Below are 8925 nucleotides of genomic sequence, written 5' to 3' on the forward strand. Positions count from 1 at the left end.
AAATAATAAACTGTGTGTGAAAAAAAAGAGCAAAGAAAATGGCAAGAATAAGAAAAGGAGAAACAGAGCATGCTGGCATTCAGCCAGAGCAGGAGAGCACAATGTGAGTGCCAAACCAGCATTTTAAAGTCTGGAAGCTGGGAAAAATGAAGACAAATACATGCTGGAACTTCTTTTTTCTTCTTACACATGGCTTAAAATGTATTTATTCAGAGTTATTGTCACAGGATACTGTTGTGAAATTATGAAAGAACACTCTACTGATTCCTGCGTTGCACTCTGGAGATAATATAAAACTGACTAAAATCATTGCAATGACAGTTTTTGCTTTTAATCTAAAAGTGTTGCTGAACTGTTGAATGAGAAAATGTATCTAAATGGCATTGTTATTAAGTGCCACTTCCTAGATGCAACCGTTCATCGTTCATTCTCTTCAAGAAGTTGCATAAAGGGCACATAAAGACTCTAATGTCCACTTAAAACATGTGGGTTTATGTACCAAAAACAATCATGATTAATTTTTACATGTGCACTTTCTAACCTCTCTTTATCCCTTACAGTTAAACAGAATATTTATATTTCTGTCTTTAAAGTTCTATTCAAGCAGGATTGGTTTTACCAGAGGAGGTCCTGTTATATACTTTGTAAGGGCTTCAGCTGGATACACTGGATATGGGATAATGTATCCGTGTAATTTCCCCAGACAGCCCATATCAAAATGTCATAGCCTGGACGTTCACTTCAGTGTTAAGATTACAATTAAACAGATCCAAACAAACAAGCAAACAGCAAAAAACCAACGTCTAATTAAAAACAGATAGAATAGTGTTGGGCTAGTAAAGTGGGCTTATTTAGGTTAGCAAATGCTGCCCAACAGGACAGGCTTTGTCCTGCAAGAGGTACCTTTAGATATTTCTATTTTCCTTTTAATTAGCTCAAGATCAAAAATGTTGTAGATTACAGTACTTTTATTTTGAATTTGAAGATAAAAAAAATGGTTGAGCTCCATTTTTGCTGTTAGCAGCTGACTTGTAAAAACTATGGACATTGCAGATTCATAAAAGATCTTATTGGTAATCACTGAAATTATAGTACCTCCTTAGGTAAAATCATTCCTGCTTCAATAGGGTATAAGACTGATATATGTAAATGAACTCTATTCTGACTGGCTGCCTTGCATCATGCCTCATGCTAAGAACAGTCCATGCTGATACACTACTTATAACTTCAGCATGAAGAGTTAAATCAGTGGATATATTTAAATTTCTTGACATCACAAAAACAATGGATTCAAAACAGCTTAAATATACGGACTGAAACCAACTAACAAAACTCGTATAAAATAAGATATTGATTGGCAAAGTGGCTGAAAGAGCCCACTCAGTTCTCTTGTAATCCTGTGCTAAGTGGAGACTAAACTTGTCCAAAGACCATGCAGAACACATACTGAACCAGCTCTAAGCCTTATTAAAAAATAGGATATTGATTGGCATAGTGGCTGAAAAAGCCCACTCAGTTCTGTTGTAATCCTGTGCTAAGTGTAGACTAAACTTGTCCTAAAACCATGCAGAACACAGACTAAACCAGCTCTAAGCCTGGTGTGGCGTAGCGCTGTCCAGGCTGTTTGCAATAACACAGGATTAGCTGTGTGCATTTGTTGAGGAAATATCTGCACAGCTGTTTTAGAGCACTTAGCTAATTGCATTGCATTTACCTCTGCTGTGTTTGTGTGCAGGTGTGCGTGCTGGTGTGTGTGTGTGAGATCACCTCTAGATCACACTACAGCGCTACTTAATTATGTAGTATTTGCTTAAGTCGCTTGACAGCTACACACTGTGTGTGCCACCCTGCCTGTACTTATTGCTTTTTGTGTTCCGAACACTATAAATACAATAAGAACAATACTGGGAAAAACTCCTCATCGTTTCAACATCATCTGTTCATGATGGTTGTTCATAGATTGTTCTTAAAAGAATGATCCATTTTTCTCCCCCATCACTTGTTAGCTACAGTAGCCTTGTAGGCCCAGTGTAGAACAAAAGAAGCAAAATTCAGACAGCAAACATGTCTTATTCCGTTGCCTCTGTTTGTGGAAAATTTTTATGGCTAATCATTCCCTTAATCTCAGTTTCATCACTCATCACTCTGATCAGCCAAAACATTCAAGAAGATGCAAAGACAAATGGATTAATGGAGCTCTTTAAACCAGACACATGCACAGATAGACCCAAGGGGCGGGGGCCATTCTTCAAGATCTGTGTCAGAGAGGCTGAGCTCTGCTCCGGGAATAGAGCTCTTGGTTTGCCACAGTTTCCACAAGCCTAATCGCCTGAAGTACCTCTAGATTTCATAGAGATTTATGCAATGGTCTTTGGAGCTCATGAATAGAAGTATACCTTACTCATTTATTACAATGAGATAGCATAGTGGATAATGTTACAGTCTTTTATTCTAGACATTAGGGTTCAAATCCCTGCTCAGGCAGAAATGGAAAAGCTGCCTGGGAAAAATACATATGCTGTCCTTTGAAACCTGATTATGTCGTCTCTTTTGATAAGAGTGTCTGCAATATTCTGTAAATAAAGTTTAATTTATGTTCAAGTTTCCAATTTTCCTTTGAGCACCTGTCTAAAGAATGCCAAGGCACGGGCCTACTTTAAAGCATAGGCTCATGGGACTACGATTCAATTCCTCACCCTTACAATTACATACCTTAGATATTACTGCACAGAATAAAATGGTTTACAAGTAATGTATAATAGTTACAGAATAACACATCACTGCTGTCATAAGAAACGAGAGAAGGAAATACTGTCTCACTGATGCAAATTTGTTCAAATACATTTTGGATCATTTCTATTGATCCATTAATTATGAAATGTTCACACAAAATAATGCAAAATGTATTTTGTTATGGCAGTTGTTGAGATGTAAAGAATACATTCAGAGTGGTTTAATGTGAAATGATTCAATGTGGAGAAAATTACTGTAGTGGTGACAGGAACCAGGGGTCATTATGAACACAACACAACAGCCATTTTATCTGAATCTACATGTCTTTGAGTTTTTATTTGTAATGTTGATAATAGTAAATTAGTAGTAAATCTGATTTTTTTTGCCATGTAGCACCATCCATGTACCTGTCCATTATGAATAGATTTTAGAAAATAAATTTTTGACCAAAAGTTTATCTCAAAACTATCATAAAACAATGCCTTAAGGATCAGGCACTGTATGTATAGCTATTTCATGTAATAACTTTCTGTGACGTGGATAGGGGGCATTAAACTCTTCAGATGTCTGGTTCCTATCAGCATCACTGTAAACAATTCTGACTTCATATGTTCCTCTAGAATGGAGCTTCTCACATCAAACCACTCTGAATGACTTTGTTTACATTTTCACTTTTTAATTACACACAAATTTTGAAAACAATCTGTGAAGTTCTCCTTCCTTTTCACTTCAAGCAGATGCTGCTTATATCCAACACATGAGTTAGAATGAGGACTATGCAGTGATATGAGAGGAGGGCAGAGTATTAGAGGTACTGTACCTGTCATAAGTGCTATCTTTCAACAAATAATAGCACTGTGTGCTCTTTGATGTAGTCTGCACACCTGTCATCCTCTGGCAAGGGCACGCCCCTGTGGCAGACGAGCAGAGGGGGGCACTGATAGTGTGTGTGTGTGTGTGTGTGTGTGTGTGTGTGTGTGAAAGTGAGTGTAAGAGGAAGTATATAATGTATGCATTTCTGTTTGAATTGGACTGAAGGTGAAAGAATACAAAGCATGTGTGTGTAAATGTGGAGGTCAGAGACTGAATGTAAGCAGCACACACACACACACACACACACACACACACACACACAAGGTGAGTGACAGACAATAGCTGCTGTAAAATTCTCTCACATCTCAGCTATTCTTTATTCATGGATCTGTTCTCTTTCTCTCTTCCTCTCCCTCTCTCTTTTCACACTTTCAAATCAATCCTTCACATTTTCATTTTTTGCTGCTATCTGTCTTCTATCTCTCTCTCTCTCCCTCTCCCTCTCTTTCTCTCTGTATATATATATATATATATATATATATATATATATATATATGCAATGCATGTGTTTCTGTGTGTCTGCCCTGTGATGGACTGGTGACCTGTCCAGGGTGCTTCCTGCCTTCTGCCCAATGATTGCTGGGATAGGCTCAAGCAACCTCTGTGACCCAACTTTACAACAAATGATAAATAAAAAAGGCCTGAAGAGGGAAGTAAAATACCAAGATCAGTGAAACACTACAGTAACTGGATTGAGGGCTACATTATTCAGTGCAGTTCATCATCATATAGCTGTAGGCCCTGTAGTTATATCACTGCTGTGAAGAGGCTAAAAAAAATCAAAACCTTAGCAGCACACAGAGGAATATATTTGAAAGCATGTTTTATTACTCAAAAATAGCCAAGAGAAATCAAGGTTTTTTTGTGTTGGATAAGTAACAGATAAGTAACTGCATCTTCAGATGAGCTAATGAGCAAAACTAGAGTTAACATGTACATGATGCTGATGAAGACTTGTAGTTTTCCAATTAGGTCTTTCTCCTTAGTGGATGGCGTGCCAACATGTTAGTTTGTTAGAGAAATATCTTTTCATTGTTTCTGGAATGAACTAACATCAGCAAGTCATAATAATGGATAAAGAAAGACCAGTTAAACAAATAACATAATTATATAGTTTTTCATCCATTTATAGGATGAAAGTGATCAAAGTGATTCAACATTAAATGCCTTTGTTGGCTAAAGTATGTGGACCTCTAGAATTATCAGTTTGGTATAGGTGATAATTAGGGTCAGGAGTTTCAGTCAATTGGATGGCAATCAGGTGTGTGTGTGACTGACCCAATCCTGTTTAAAAAAAACTTCAACCTGAGTCTTCACCATCGAAGTCTGGTCTTTACCACAAACATTTGTTAGTGCATGCCATGCCTCAGTCAAATGAAATTTGAGAGACCTCATATGAGACCTCAGAAAATTATTTTCAAATGCTCATTAGGCTGGAATAGGTTCCAAAATTATTTCTGACGAGTTTGGACTTCACCGATCCACTGTCAGGCATTGTTCATGAGTCCACAATCAGGCAAACACTGAACAAGAATAGTATGTACAGAATGGAATGATAGCATGGAGAAAGCCACTACTCTCCAGGAAGAACATTTCTGCCTGTTAGAAGTTTCTTAAGACTGCTGAATTAATGTGCATGTGGTTGGATAAGACAAAAATGGATCCTAATGGCTTAAATAAGAGATTATGTTTGGCAAAACCAAACACTGCATTCCAGCATAAGAACCTCATTCCAACTTTGAAACATGGAGATGGCAGTATCATGGTTTGGGCTATTGAGCCAGCACAGCTTGTCATCATTTAATAGAGCTATTAATTCTGGATTGTATCCAGAAATTCTACAGGAGAATGTCAGGGCATCCATCTGTGAACTGAACCTGAACAGAAAGTGGGTCTTAAAGAAAGACAATGACCCTAAAAACACCAGTCAGTGTTAATGCAAAACCGAAAGTGTGGTGTTCATGCAAGAAAACCCTCCAACATAACACACTTGAAGCAGTTCTGTAAGGAGAAATGGGCCAAGATTTCTCCAAGTCAATGTGCAGGGCGGATCAAAACTTATAGGAACCATTATGTTGAAGTCATTGCTACTCCAGTTCTTGAAAGCAGAGGTTCACATACTTTTGAAAAGATATTTAGTGTTAGATCACTTAGTTCAATAAATGAATGAAAACTAAATACTTTTTCATGTCATGTTGTTATGAATTAAAAGAGGATCTGATCATATTTAAGGTCACATTTATGTAGAAATGTACAAAATGATAAAGGGTTCAAAAACTTTGGTGCAGCACTGTGTATTTTCTCTGTTTGTCTGTGATGAATTAAAATATATATTAAAGTATTAAAGCTACCTCAAAAGATTAACTGAGTACTCTATTACTTGTGCACATCCCTGATACTAGCTTTATTATGAAATAGAAATATTTTTCCCATGACTCTGCTTTCTATATGTATGTACAATCTGATTCCAGAATTTTCCCACCTTATCCCCACTTTGGGGATTGTATGAAATGAGCATTCACCATCTGCAGGAGTGAAAGGTTTGGCCCACATGCAAAGTCCTCATGCCCGTCCAAAACAAAAGTCCTGGAGGCGCTACTGGTTGAAATATCAAACTAATAACATCCAGTGAATTCATGTCATTGCTCGATTTCTGGCACCATTACAAGTTAAATCATTATTAATGCTTGACGGAGAAACGAAACCGAGCACGTTGGATGCATTTGGCAGGCTACAAAAGTGCACAAAGGGGCTGTTTGTTAGCATTAGCACTGGCGCTGGTAGATCTAGCCTCTTCCCTTACCAAAATGTGTGTCATCTAACTTCTGCGGGAATTGTTTTGACAAAACAGGTTAGCATAAAGTAGGAGGTGTCAGACAAAACAAAGGCTCTTTCAGAGTGTGTGAATGTGTGTGTGTGTGCATGTGGGTGTGTGTGTTGTCGCCATGGGAAGCATGTGTCAGTCATAACTGCGGCGTTCCAGCCCTCTAGGGCTTGTGTTCAGGAGTAGAGTCGTTTGATTCTGCGTGGAGGCACCGAGTCTTGAGCAAGTCATAAAAAGTCTCTTCTATCTCAGCTATCGTAAATGTCTCTCCAACACAAACACACCTTACAGGTGCATGTCAAAACAAATGTTGAGACTTTTTGTTTTGTTTTGTTCTTATCCTCATGCTGTTGAAGGGTTGCGAATGGAACATTGATGATGAGATGACATCAGCCCTTGTTGGACGTAACAATTTTGACATAAATTAAGTGTAATGCAGGGGCCCAAGCACTGACAGAAAAAAGCTAGGGCCCACACCATGGAAACTCATATTTTCCTTAGTATGTAGTATGTAAACAATGTTAGTTTGAAAATGTGCCATTCACTCCTCAGCGCATACTTAAGGCCCAGATTATGGGCCTTAAAATGATTTTAGCCATTGCTTTGGCAATGGCTTAAGAAAGTCTAGCTTTAGTCAGCCAGTTGGATAGTTTAAATATTTACGTATTATATAAACATAGATATGAATGGCATATTTGAATGAAAGAATATTTTGTAATTCGAATCATTTAAGGAAATCCTAAACCTGCATCTGTAGCTGATGATTGATTACCAAGCACAATAAATCTGATGCCTTTCCCTGTACTTAGCAAATCAACAGACTTGTAACACACTAATAATAGAAGCCAGTGGTCAGGAGAAACAAAGGTTATGTCAAAAACACTGTATTCCTTTAAGTTAGCATATGTCCCTCTCATTTGTCCAGTTGTTGCTTGGTCCATTAGTAGTCGGACCCTGATTGGCCAGCTCTGGCCAGCCCACAGTGAGGTGATGATGTGATGTGGACAGAGAGATTGATGCTAGACGGTGGGAAGCAGGGGCTGCGGCCCTTTGAAGTCCAGCAGAAGGGGAGGAAATTGATATATCAGTTTAAGCTCAAGAGCCTATTAGAGAAGCTCCAGTCAGGTTAATGCAATAGGTTGCACATTACCCTCCCAACCTCACTCAGTACAGAGCTAATGCCTAGCTCAGCACGTGCTGAGCAATCTCTATGTACACACATACACATACACACACACACACACACACACACACACACACACAGTAAGTCTTTAGTATTCTACCTGCCAACGGTGCTTAGTGGTGCCCAAACTGCCCTTCAAAAATTTTTGAACATAATACTTATATTGTGTATTTTGTCTGAAATATCTGAAAAATCCTCCTCCAAATCCTCCAAAAAAAAAAAAACTTTCACAAGAGAAGGAAAAACATCCTTAACTATAGTGTAAGTTAATGAAAGTCAAATCTTTGAAATTTGAACATAAATTTCAGAATTATTAGTATTTGATATCTCCTTCTCTTGCTTTGATGACATCATGCACACACTAATGCTGACATGGACACTACACGTTTTTGTGCAAAAATGAGTAGATCAGAGTCATCTGAGCACAAGTATTTGACCTTTTTGTATTAAGGCCTTAACATGAGCAGTTTCACTGCTTAAATTTGAATGGGGACCTAGAAATAGTGCAGAATCTTGAATATTTTATTTTATTTGTCATAAGTTTAAGTTTTTTTGAAATTCTAAAATGCCCCGTTGTTTATTTACAAGTTTAAGTCCCAGATTTTAGATATGGTCTCAGATCTTTGGACCCCACTACATATTTGTTTATATATTTGTAATATAGCCCATGTGTTTTATCCTCTTGTTGTGATGTCAGCACTCATCAACACTCGAGTTTAAAGCCAAATGTTTTCATGTGCTATCTATGAACTGATGATAGCAAAACATTTGCAAGTTTTTGTTCATAACTGAATTTTGCCATGACAACAAAAAAAAACAAAAAAAAACCAAAAACCTGATTTCAAAATAATGCATGGTATCCCATTTGATGGACAACATTTAGCCATCTTTCCTTCTCTCTCTCTCTCTCTCTCTCTCTCTCTTTCTCTCTCTCTCTCTCTCTCTCTCTCTCTCTCTCTCTCTCTCTCTATGATTTAAGCTTGGGGTTACCCCTTTAATAGCCAGGTGAGGATCAGAGTGCACTGAACGCCTTTAAAGTAAGACATAAAGTGAGCTGTGTTTCAGATGTGTTGGATGAGTTTACTGGATGCAATCAGTTAACACCCCAAACTCCCATCTTGCCCCGACATACTTTCAGCCCGAGCTTTTGAGATCCGTCATTTTGAACTGAGGGTCATGGCACCAGCCTTCCTTTGACTACGGACTGATCCCCTCACACACACACACACACACCCCACCCCAGAGGTGATGCTAAGATCATCCATATTTAATGCCATGCAGAAACACATTTACATTAAAAATGTAGAGTGGT

Source organism: Colossoma macropomum, unplaced genomic scaffold (assembly GCF_904425465.1).
Source record: "Colossoma macropomum unplaced genomic scaffold, Colossoma_macropomum, whole genome shotgun sequence".
NCBI classification, from domain to species: Eukaryota; Metazoa; Chordata; class Actinopteri; order Characiformes; family Serrasalmidae; genus Colossoma; species Colossoma macropomum.